Source organism: Podarcis liolepis, assembly GCF_965112155.1.
Source record: "Podarcis liolepis genome assembly, chromosome: 9".
In the NCBI taxonomy this organism is placed as follows: Eukaryota; Metazoa; Chordata; class Lepidosauria; order Squamata; family Lacertidae; genus Podarcis; species Podarcis liolepis.
The window spans coordinates 16,066,400-16,078,159 of record NC_139564.1 but is presented as its reverse complement, the minus strand read 5'-3'; the positions used below and the strand labels follow the sequence as shown (position 1 = coordinate 16,078,159).

The following is an 11,760-nucleotide window of genomic DNA, read 5'->3' as shown; positions in this document are numbered from 1 at the left end:
TCTCTTTTCCTCCTCAGTTGCTAATGTTTAGCCTTTAAATAATATATTTACTGTTGCTCTATTGTAAGAGGTGTGGGGTGATTGGGGAACAGCGGGAGACACAACCTTCCATGCTCTGATTTTCAGTAAACAGGAATGCTTTGAATCTGTGCAAAACCAAAACAACCTTCTTATGCATGCTAAAGAACTCTCTATAGAAAATACATTCTGTATGGGATTAAGGGGAATAAGTCCAAATTTCTAGAAGACGGCAAACTGTATTATCTGCCTTGTTGATGCAATTTTCAGCAGCGGTTAAGGAGAGAGGAAAGACTTTGCCATTGGGTAAAGAGCTGGCCAATAGCAATCCATGCCAGTTGCTACACCCATTCTGTGCTCTAATATTCTATTTTCAGAAGAAAGGAGGCAATTATCTGTGTGAAGCAGAGTCCAGTAGGTACTGATGGGTATTTAAAAAACAGACAAACAAGGACACCTATTTGCCTTTCCTTTGCCTGGAGTATAATAAACATCACAATCTGGGCTGAAACCATGCAGTATCAAAGAGGGATGTAAGTGTTAACTACATATTGGACAGCAGCCTGGAGTTCAGCTTCCTTCTCTAAGGCTGAGAACTTGAGCCAAACAGCTTTCTAAAGGAATTTGCTATGGAGACATGCATGTTAAGTAAGAGATAACCAGAAGAGCTTAGCCTTCTCTGCTATTGCTTTTTAAAAACTCATTTTTTTAAAAAAATTCTTCTTGGGCAGCATTCTTTGGCTTAGAAAATAAATCCACAGTGTCCTCAATCATTAAACTGCTTACTGCACAGAAACCTTTTACTTTACCGGTCCTGCCTGATAGTCAGATATTGGGAACTTGCTGCCTTTGGCATGTTGTTGGACTCTAATTCCCATCAGCTGCAGCCAGCACGGCCAATGGTGAAGGATGATGGGAGTTGTAGTCTGGAAAACAACCAGAGGTTTCCCACCCTCCCATAGTCCATGGGAAATCAAAGCTCAAATACTAAAGGATAACTGGTGCAGGTTTCTTCCAGGGCCGGCTCAACCATGAGGCAAGGTTAGGGGGCTGCCTTAGGCGGCAGGATTTGCAGGGACAGCAGATCCCAATGTAGATCTTTATCCCCCCTCCCCTTATTCCTGATGTAGATTTTCACTCACCCTTCTTCCCTGGTGGGGAGGAGGCCCCATTTTGTCATTCGCTTCACGCCCCAGAGTCTTGGGCCAGCCCTAGCTTAAAGCTAAGAAGGTGTTGGTTTGCTGAATCTGGACTGAATTCAGCCTTCTCACAGGTGTTGGTAACTTAACTGGTTTATTAACAGGTTTTTATTCCATTCCAGGGCAGGACTCTTTAATATATGCCTGCCACAGCTTTTCTCCTAGGTCAGAGGTTTCCAAACTCTGGTCCATGGACCACCCGTGGTCTGTGAGCTTCATGCAGGTAGTCCAGGGCATGTGTATGGATTTGGGGTTGAAGGTGGGAGGCGATGCATCCACTGCATTAAACATCCTTATTGATTTTTAACTGTATTTTTATTGCATCTTTCATTTCTTATGTTCTATTTTATTGCATTACAGTTTGAAATCTATGCAACTTAAATTGTAATGCAATTAAATAAAATGCTTAAGAAACAAACGAAGCAAAAGGGTACAGTCAAAAATCATACGGATCTCTGACTTCCGGTTTGGATCGCCAGCAGTATGGGAGCGCGGAGAAGTTGCTGACTGACTTCTCCGAACTGCACGGGGGTTTTGAGGGGCAACGCAAAGGCACTGCGACCCCAAAATCTCCAGGGGGGCCCCCTGGAGGGAAATGCTACCAGCAGCGTCGAAAAGGTCTGAAGCTTTTTGGAATTTTCCCCTCTTTTGGGAGGGCTCCGGAGCAGAGGGACCGAGAGACGCAATTTGGTAAGCCCTGCGACCCCGCGCAGCTATGTCTCGAGCTCCCGCTGGAAAGCGGCGACAAATCTCCGAAATCTTTCAGAACTGCTGACTTTGGAGCTGTTAAATAATTATTGGAGTGTAAAATTTGAAGAATAGGCTCCAAAACGCAACAGATGTGAACGGATTAATCTTAAGGTGCCTGACTGTATCTCGGAGTCAAGATGGCGCTGGAAGTTAATTGGAAGAGTGAGACAAAGTAACTAACTCTCTCCGCTGTAGAACTAAGAGAGGGGGAAGTCCCCGCTGGTGATTTCGTGGGGCAAAGTAACCAAGCGGGAAAAAAGTATATAACGAAATGAAACTCTAGAGACTTTGTATCGGAAAGTGGATTACTGGAGAGCCTCAACAGAAAGCTGAAAGCTGAGGAGAGAAGGGAGGAATAAGCGGAGGGACATCAGAAGCGGAGAAGCGGAGAAGCGGGGAAGACGAACGGAGGGGGAAGAAAGAGCTAACAGCCTAGAGAGTCGGCGAGGCGAATTTCCTACCCCCCCCACCAACCCCCGCGACGGTGAAGAATCACCCCGACCCTCCGCACCTACCTTCCTTGTGGTTTTCCTTCAGCTCTACCAGTTTGTGTCCCTTAGTCAGTTGCCATTTTATTCGGACAATAAAAAGGACATAGCGCGCAAGCCCGGCTGTACGAGACGAAACAGCCTGCCTCTGAGGGCAGAAACTCGGCTAGTAGACGCTCGGCTGGATCCGCTCGAAACTGTTTTTTTTTTTTTTGTTTTTTTTTGAAAGACGATTTTGAAGGATTCTTTTTCTGCCTTGTTTTTGCTTTTGGACTGATTTTGCGTCGTGGAGCCGACCTTTCTCCTGATGCCTGCGCCCCCCTTTTGGAACTGGAAGCCGACCTTTTCCCCTTAGAATTCGAACTTTCCCACCCCCCGTGAGGAGCCTATTCAGACTCTGGCGAGCAACTCCGAAACCCCTTGGACCGCTGCCCCCGTGTTTGTCCGGTGGCCCCCCCTCTGTCCTCCCTCCCCCCTCTTTCCTTATATCCTTACACCCTCCGCTTCATTGACATCACTGACCCCCTGATCTCTGACCGCACATAAGGTATTATTAATAGGATTGGAGCCTGCATTTATGTGGGAATAGACTAAGCTAAATAAGTGGTGGAGAACCAAAGAGAAATCTCCGTGCTACCTGCTCTAACCGGATTTAATTATTTTTTATTGCTCTCTTACCGCTTTTATGTTATCCTTTTCCCTCTTTCTCTACTATTCTGGTATTAGGTAGATGTAAAGATCTATAGATTAGAGGGGAAAGCTTTTCTATACTGTGCAAGGGAGCAACTGTGTACTGAGTGTGAAAACAGACGGGATAGTAGCATACTGATTTAAAAGACAACGGAGATATTACATAGAGAGGGAGGAGAAATAAGTCTGAGAACACAGGAAGAGTGTGCTGATTGAATCAGGGGGCAGGTTATAACCCTCCCCGGTGACAACCAAAATATCCAAGAGTGTGTGTTATTTTGTAGGGAAAATTACAAAACCCTTTAAGTTAATTTATAGTGAGAGGAGGGGAGGGAAATAGGTAAATAGGCAGATGGCGGGGAGGGACGGGAAGAAGTCTGCGGGAACACCAATGGACAGGAGAACCTCAAGGCAAGAGGAAATAAAAGACCTAGATGCACTATGGTTGAAAATAAAAGAGGAATTCAGACAAAATGAAACACGTATAGAAAAAAAGCTAGAAGAAATGCAAGAATCCTTTGACAAAAAGATCGAAGTTGTCACAGGAGAACTTTCAAATAAGATAAAAGATCTTACAGTCAGAACAAAATCTTTAGAAGAAATAAACAAAAAAGTGCAGAAAGATTTGAGAGACCAGAGGAAGGAAGTTGAAAAAGCCAAAGGAAACTTTGGGGAACTGAGCAAAACTCAAGATCAGGTCTTAGATAATTTAGCCTTGATGGAGATGAAACAAAAGCAGTTAAATTTAAAATTTAGAGGAATAGGGGAAGAAAGAGAGGAAGACATAAAGGGGAAAATGATTAAAGAACTTGCGACGTGGCTTGCACTGAAAGAAGAAGAGGTCGCGCAAACGATAGAAAATGCTTTTAGAATAAAAATAAGACCGAAACAAAACAGATTGAAAAAAGCTCCAGGGGACTGTCTAGTGATTTTCAAATCGATAGAAATGAGAAACATGATTCTGAGAGAAAGTTACCAGAGGAAATTGGTAATTGATGGAAAACCAATTATTATTTTTAAAGAAATTCCAGTTAGACTCCTCCGAAAAAGAGAGGGCTACAAACAAATAGTTGGTATCTTAAGGAAAAATGGTATACAGCACAGATGGGAATTCCCAGAAGGGATCTCCTTCTTTTACAAAACGAAAAGATTTAAAATAATGGAAAATCAGGAAGTCAGTAAATTCCTACGTAGATACGAAAAAGATCTCGGGGGGGTGGGAGAAAGACGTGGAGAGAAGGAGGGAGGGAGAGAGGAAAGAGGGGAGGCGAGCTTGAGGGGGGGACCAGAGAGGGAAGGAGGAGCAGAGGGTGGGGAGGAGGAGGAGGAGGGGGAGGAGGGGGAGGAAGGGGAGGAGGAAGAAACCGAAGAGCAAATAGAAGAAGAACCCAACCGAATTTAAACCGGTAAAACCTAGACTGGGAATTTACTGACTTACTAGCAGATAAAAATGACAAGGAATCTTAAAATCGTGTCTTGGAATGTAAATGGTTTGAACGAAAAAGCTAAACGGAATAAAATTGCGAATGTGTTGAAAAAGAAAAAAATGGATGTAATCTGTATACAAGAAACTCATATAGCTAAAAAGCATAAACATATTTTAACAAACAAGTATTTGGGTACGGAATTTATAAACTCTACGGAGGAGAAAAAAAAGGAGTGGCAATATATGTGAAGGAAAAATGGGAACCAAAAATGATATATAAAGATGAGGAGGGGAGGATACTAGGGGTTCAAATCAACTTCCAGGGAGAAAAGATTAATGTAGTTAATATATACGCTCCAAATACAAATAGACCTGAGTTTTTTAAGAAATTGGAACAAGCCCTAACAGACTTAGATGACAACAAGACGATACTATTGGGAGACTTCAACGCGGTGCCAGTACCAGAAATTGACAGACAAACTGAAAACAGAAAACGAAATCAAGGAAAGTTACCGAAATCTTTCCAAGATCTGGAAGAAAACCTAGACCTAATAGACATATGGAGACATCTGCACCCAACAGAAAAACAGTTCACCTTTTTTTTCAGAAGTGCATAAAAGCTGGGGCAGGATAGATCAGATCTGGACCTCGAGAACACTTACCCTAAGAGCAACAAGCTGTGAAATCCATCCAAGAACACTTTCAGATCATAACTTGATAACCTTAGAAATTAAAGGTGCAACACAGGGAAGCTTCAGATGGAGACTAAATGAATATCTATTAGAAAATGATGAGATCATTGAAAAGGCCAAAATTACCCTAAAAGAGTACTTTGACTTGAATCTGAACACAGGAACAAACATAGAAGTGGTATGGGACGCCAGTAAGGCGGTAGTAAGAGGCTTATTTATTCAGCAAAATAACTATATGAGGAAGATAAGACAGCAGAAGAAGGAAGAAATACTTAAGCAACTAAGAGAGCATGAGAAAAAACTAATAGATCACCCGACGGACGAGCAAAGCATTCGAACAATAAAAATCCTACAAACACAATTTTCGATGCTGACGAGTCAAGAAATTGAATGGAAAATCAAACAAATGAAGCAAAGATATTTCGAGTCAGCAAACAAAATAGGGAAATTCTTGGCCTGGCAACTGAGAAAAAGACAGAAGCAGAATACGATAAACAAAATAAAGGTAGAGGAAGATCTGATAGTAGACCCAATAAGAATACAAAAGAAGTTTCTCGAGTTTTATGAGGAATTATACAAGAAAGGGGAAGAGGATACAACACAAATAGACAGATATTTGAAGAGACATAAAGGGAAGACCATTACAGAGGAAGAAAGACTCCAATTAAACAAGCCCATAAGTATAGAAGAGGTCCAGAACGCCATAAAAAAAATGAAAATAGGGAAAGCTCCAGGCCCGGATGGTCTCTCGGCTAAATATTATAAAGTCTTAGGAAGTCAATTATTACCGACGCTTTGTGATACCATGAATAATATCTTGAGGGGAGGAAAAATACCTGAGTCGTGGAGGGAAGCCTTCATAACATTAATCCCAAAACCGGATACAGATAAAATGCATATTAAAAACTACAGGCCAATATCTTTATTGAACAACGATTATAAAATATATGCCGATATTATGGCAAACAGATTAAAAAAATGCCTGATACATCTAATACACAAAGACCAAGCAGGCTTCTTACCGAATAGATTCCTGAAAGACAATGTGAGACACACCATAAATTTAATCGAATATTTGGAAATCAACAATGATATACCAGCGGCTTTGATTTTTATAGACGCAGAAAAAGCGTTCGACAATGTCTCTTGGTCGTTTTTGCTAAAGACCATGGAAGAAGCGGGAATAGAGGGAGAATTTCTGAAAGGAATACAGGCAATATACTCAAAGCAAACGGCCAAACTGGTGATAAACAACACTCTTACAGATACATTCCAAATTGAAAAAGGAACCAGGCAAGGCTGTCCCCTCTCCCCGCTTCTATTCATTATAGTATTAGAAGTCCTGGCAAATATAATAAGATCAACATCGGATATTCGAGGAATCAAAATAGGATCAAGGGAGTATAAACTAAAAGCCTACGCAGACGACCTGATGTTATCTTTAGAAGAACCGCAAAGGAGCATCGAGAAGGCGCTGGAAATATTAGAAGAATATGGCAGACTAGCAGGATTCAAATTGAATAAATCAAAGACCAAGATATTAACAAAGAATTTGAGAAATGAGACGAAAGAAAAATTAGAGAGACAACATGGAATTGAAGTAACCAAGAAAATAAAATATCTAGGTATTTGGCTCACACCCAAAAATATAAATTTAATGGAAGACAATTATACAACGACCTGGAATAAAGTCAAAAAAGACCTGGATGTCTGGAACAGAGTAAACCTTTCGTGGCTCGGCAGGATGGAGGCAATAAAAATGAATATCCTACCTAAGATGTTGTTCCTTTTCCAAAATATTCCGGTTATTAGAGGGACTAAAATATTCAAAGATTGGCAGAAAGTCCTCTCAAGGTTTATATGGCAGGGAAGGAGGCCAAGGATTAGATACAAACTACTTACAGATCGAAAAGAGAGAGGAGGATTGGCGGTACCCAACCTAAGATTGTATTATGAAGCGGCCTGTCTATGCTGGGTGAAAGATTGGATAACTCTGGAAAATAAGGATTTACTGGAACTCGAGGGGGTGGAAAACAGGTTTGGCTGGCATGCCTACCTCTGGTCAAGTAAAGGGAAAGTACACAAGAGCTTCTCGAACCACATTATCAGAGGTCCGATATATGAAGTCTGGGAAAGAAACAGAAAACTGTTAGAACCCAAAACACCCTGGTGGTTGTCCCCAACAGATATTTTATCACTTAAGAAAACAAATTTGGATGAACAAAGCTTAACATATGAAGATCTACTGACAAGTTCCCACGAAGGTTGGAAATTAAGATCGTACGAGGAGTTGAAAGAAAAGTTGAAGGGTTGGCTACATTACCATCAAATCAATGCAAGATGGACGGAAGACAAGAAAGTAGGAATGAGTGAAAAGAAATCAAAATTCCAAATTGAAATAATTGAAAGTAAATCTAAGTTACTATCTAAAATGTATAATATTTTATTAGAACATGACACAAAAGATGTAGAAATTAAAGAAGTTACGGTAAAGTGGGCAAGAGACTTAGGATACAATATAGAACATGAGAAATGGTTAAAATTATGGAACGAGGGAATAAAATTTACAGCAAGTGCGGCAATTAGAGAAAACTTAGAAAAAATGATATACAGATGGTATTTAACCCCAGAAAAACTAAACAGGATGTATAAGACCGGTAACAAGGCCTGCTGGAAATGCAAAACAAATGAAGGGAACTTCATACATATGTGGTGGACATGTGAGGGAATAAAAAAATTCTGGAATCAGATATATGATGAATTAAAAAAGATATTTAGACTCACATTTCCCAAAAAACCAGAGGCCTTTTTACTAGGGATGGTGGGAAAAGAAATACCGGAAAAAGATAAAACCCTGTTCCAATATGCAACAGCCACGGCTAGAATGCTAATTGCTCAAAATTGGAAAAATCCAACTTTACCAACGGTGAAAGATTGGCAACTGAAACTTTACGGCTTTATAGAAATGGCAAAAATGACGCAAAGAATTAGAAATCAAAAAAATACAAAGTTAAAAGAAGATTGGAATAAATTTATGGTATACATTGAAGGCAATCTTAGTAACTTACCAACTACAGTAGGTCTGACCTAAATCTTCCAATGTTATAAACTAAAAACCTACACCAGCTGTATGATGAAATCATTAAAGGTAGAAATCCGAAATCAGGAGGGAAGGAAGTTGTTATTAGCAAATTGTCTGTATGTACTCTTTTTTCTTTCTTTCTTCTTTTACTTTTCTAATTTCTCTTTTTTTCTTTTTTTCTTATTTAATGTTTTTTTAAATGTGTAGTGGATGTGTTTTTCTCTTGGATGTATGTGATGAAGAAAACTTAATAAAAAGCATTTGGAAAAAAAAAAATCATACGGATCTCGGAAAGGACAATACAATTGTTACAGCAGGTCAGGTGGAAACAACATTAAGAGGTCTGCCAAGAACCTGAGCAATTTTCCAGTGTGCCATGGAACAAACAATGGGAAACACTGAGATAGGCCCTGGGAAGACTGTGAAAGAGGAGTTGGAGTTATTTGGGAACGGTGCACAGTATTTCACTGTGCCTGAGTGTATGTGGCCAATACACACAATACACATGGCCAGTTTCCCATAAACCCTATATGTACTGTCCTGAATTCGGTGGAAGCAGAGATATATACATGTAGCCTTTTGGAGTAACATCAACCTCTTTTTTTCTTACAGATAATTACTGCAGCTTGAACACCTCTTTGCATTTCAGCTTCAGGATCAGAGAGAAGAATCCCATGGAAACATATCACATTACAGAACTGGGTTGTTGTTGTTGTTTAGTCGTTTAGTCGTGTCCGACTCTTCGTGACCCCATGGACCAGAGCATGCCAGGCACTCCTGTCTTCCACTGCCTCCCGCAGTTTGGTCAAACTCATGTTCGTAGCTTCGAGAACACTATCCAGCCATCTCGTCCTCTGTTGTCCCCTTCTCCTTGTGCTCTCCATCTTTCCCAACATCAGGGTCTTTTCCAGGGAGTCTTCTCTTCTCACGAGGTGGCCAAAGTATTGGAGCCTCAGCTTCAGGATCTGTCCTTCCAGTGAGCACTCAGGGCTGATTTCCTTAAGAATGGAGAGGTTTGATCTTCTTGCAGTCCATGGGACTCTCAAGAGTCTCCTCCAGCACCATAATTCAAAAGCATCAATTCTTCAGTGATCAGCCTTCTTTATGGTCCAGCTTTCACTTCCATACATCACTACCGGGAAAACCATGGCTTTAACTATACAGACCTTTGTTGGCAAGGTGATGTCTCTACTTTTTAAGGTTTCTTTTCTCCAAAGAAGCAGGCGTCTTTTAATTTCGTGGCTGCTGTCACCATCTGCAGTGATCATAGAGCCCAAGAAAGTAAAATCTCTCGCTGCCTCCATTTCTTCCCCTTCTATTTGCCAGGAGGTGATGGGACCAGTTGGGAGAGCCAAGCAAATAAGGAGCAGAATGAATGGAAAACAGAGCAGTGTCGTTTCTATGGTAGTTTAAGAGATTAACCCCTAGAACATTGCTATGCACTCCTCACTTTCACAAGCAACAAGAGGTTTCCTTTGGCTTACAGTGGACTGGAGATTTAAGTGCCTAGGTAATATTTGCTTGGGAGACGCGTGTGGCGCTGTGGGTAAAACCTCAGTGCCTAGGACTTGCCGATCGCATGGTCGGCGGTTCGAATCCCCGCGGCGGGGTGAGCTCCCGTCGTTCGGTCCCAGCTCCTGCCCACCTAGCAGTTCGAAAGCACCCCTAAGTGCAAGTAGATAAATAGGTACCGCTTTATAGCACGAAGGTAAACGCCGTTTCCGTGTGCGGCGCTGGTGCTGGCTCACCAGTGCAGCTTCGTCACGCTGGCCATGTGACCCGTAAGTGTCTTCGGACAGCGCCGGCGCCCAGCCTCTTGAGTGAGATGAGCGCACAACCCTAGAGTTGGTCACGACTGGCCCGTACTGCTTGTTTTTAAAGAAATATATATACAAGGAGGCTGAAAGGAGAAGCAAACGACACTCCTCCACAGCAGCCAATCTGCTCTCATGTGCTTTAACTTTGTCAACTTACACCTGTCTTCAAAACTGCCTGCATAATCTGCTGAAGAAGAAGAAGAAGAAGAGTTTGGATTTGATATCCCGCTTTATCACTACCCGAAGGAGTCTCAAAGCGGCTAACAATCTCCTTTCCCTTCCTCCCCCACAACAAACACTCTGTGAGGTGAGTGGGGCTAAGAGACTTCAGAGAAGTGTGACTGGCCCAAGGTCACCCAGCAGCTGCATGTGGAGGAGCGGAGACGCGAACCTGGTTCCCCAGACTGCAAGACTACTGCTCTTAACCACTACACTGCACTGGCTGAGCACTAGTCACAACCCTCTGTATTTGCAGGAAACATCCACAGCCATGAAGCTTAAGGAACACTTAATTTCTGCCTCTAGGGTCACAAAAGTCTGTAAACATAACCATTGTGATAGACCAGCTCGCAGTAACCAGGACAGCAAACATACCAATGTGTTGCTACAAGCTTGCATTTCAGTGGCAAGATCAGAGCACTATTGCATCAGGCCCTGTCTAAAATGACACATAATTCGCACCTTGTGGAGACTGGAACCTGAATGTAGAAAATCTCCATTTTCCCAGGGAGTGTAAGGAGTTCCTGAAATGGGTCAGGGAAGACCCAGCTGCGGAAAAAGCAAATTCCTTGCCAGGGATCATTAAGAAAGTAACTGAAAACTAGTGATATCATAATGACTTTTAAGTGTATTATGTGACCCCATTTGGAATACTATACAGTTGTGGTTGCTTCACCTCTTAAAAAGGATAGTGTGGAGTTTGAAAAGTTTCAGAAAAGGAAAACCAAAATGATCAAGGGCGGGAGAACTCCCATATGAGGAAAAGGTTTGCATTTGGCATTTGAGCTCCTGGGCTGAATGCTGGAAGATTCAGGACAAAAGAAAGTACAGTCGTACCTTGGAAGCCGAACAGAATCCATTCCAGAAGTCTGTTCGACTTCCAAAATGTTTCAAAACCAAGGCACAGGTTCTGACTGGCTGCAGGAAGCTCCTGCAGCCAATCGGAACCCGCAGAACCCACATCGGACGTTCAGGTTCCAAAGAATGTTCACAAACCGGAACACTCACTCCTGGGTTTGCAGCGTTCAGGAGCCAAAACGTTCGAGTCGCAAGGCGCTCGACTTCTGAGGTACGACTGTACTTCATATAACTGCACTCCCCACACTTATGCCCCCTGGCAACTGATATTCAGAGGGCTACTGACTCCAATACTGGAGATAGGATGCAGCCATAATGACTCGCAGCCATTGATAGCCTTATACTTCATCACTTTATCTAATCCCCTATAAATTTATCTAATCTCCTTTTAAAGTCCAAGTTGGTGGCCATGACTACATCTTGTGCTACTGAAGTCCAAAGTTTAATTAAGTGCTGTGTGAAGAAATACTTTCTTTCATCCATTCTTAATTCTTCCAACATTCAGGTTATCTGGATGACGC

The 11,760-nt window shown here is 42.0% G+C and overlaps 1 protein-coding gene across 1 annotated transcript in view; it reads right to left on the bottom strand.

Annotated features, from left to right (window-relative positions):
• The window catches only part of LOC310685756 (putative E3 ubiquitin-protein ligase HERC6), a 121,452-nt gene that overhangs the window by 43,131 nt on the left and 66,561 nt on the right, over positions 1-11,760 (bottom strand). The window lies entirely within an intron of this gene.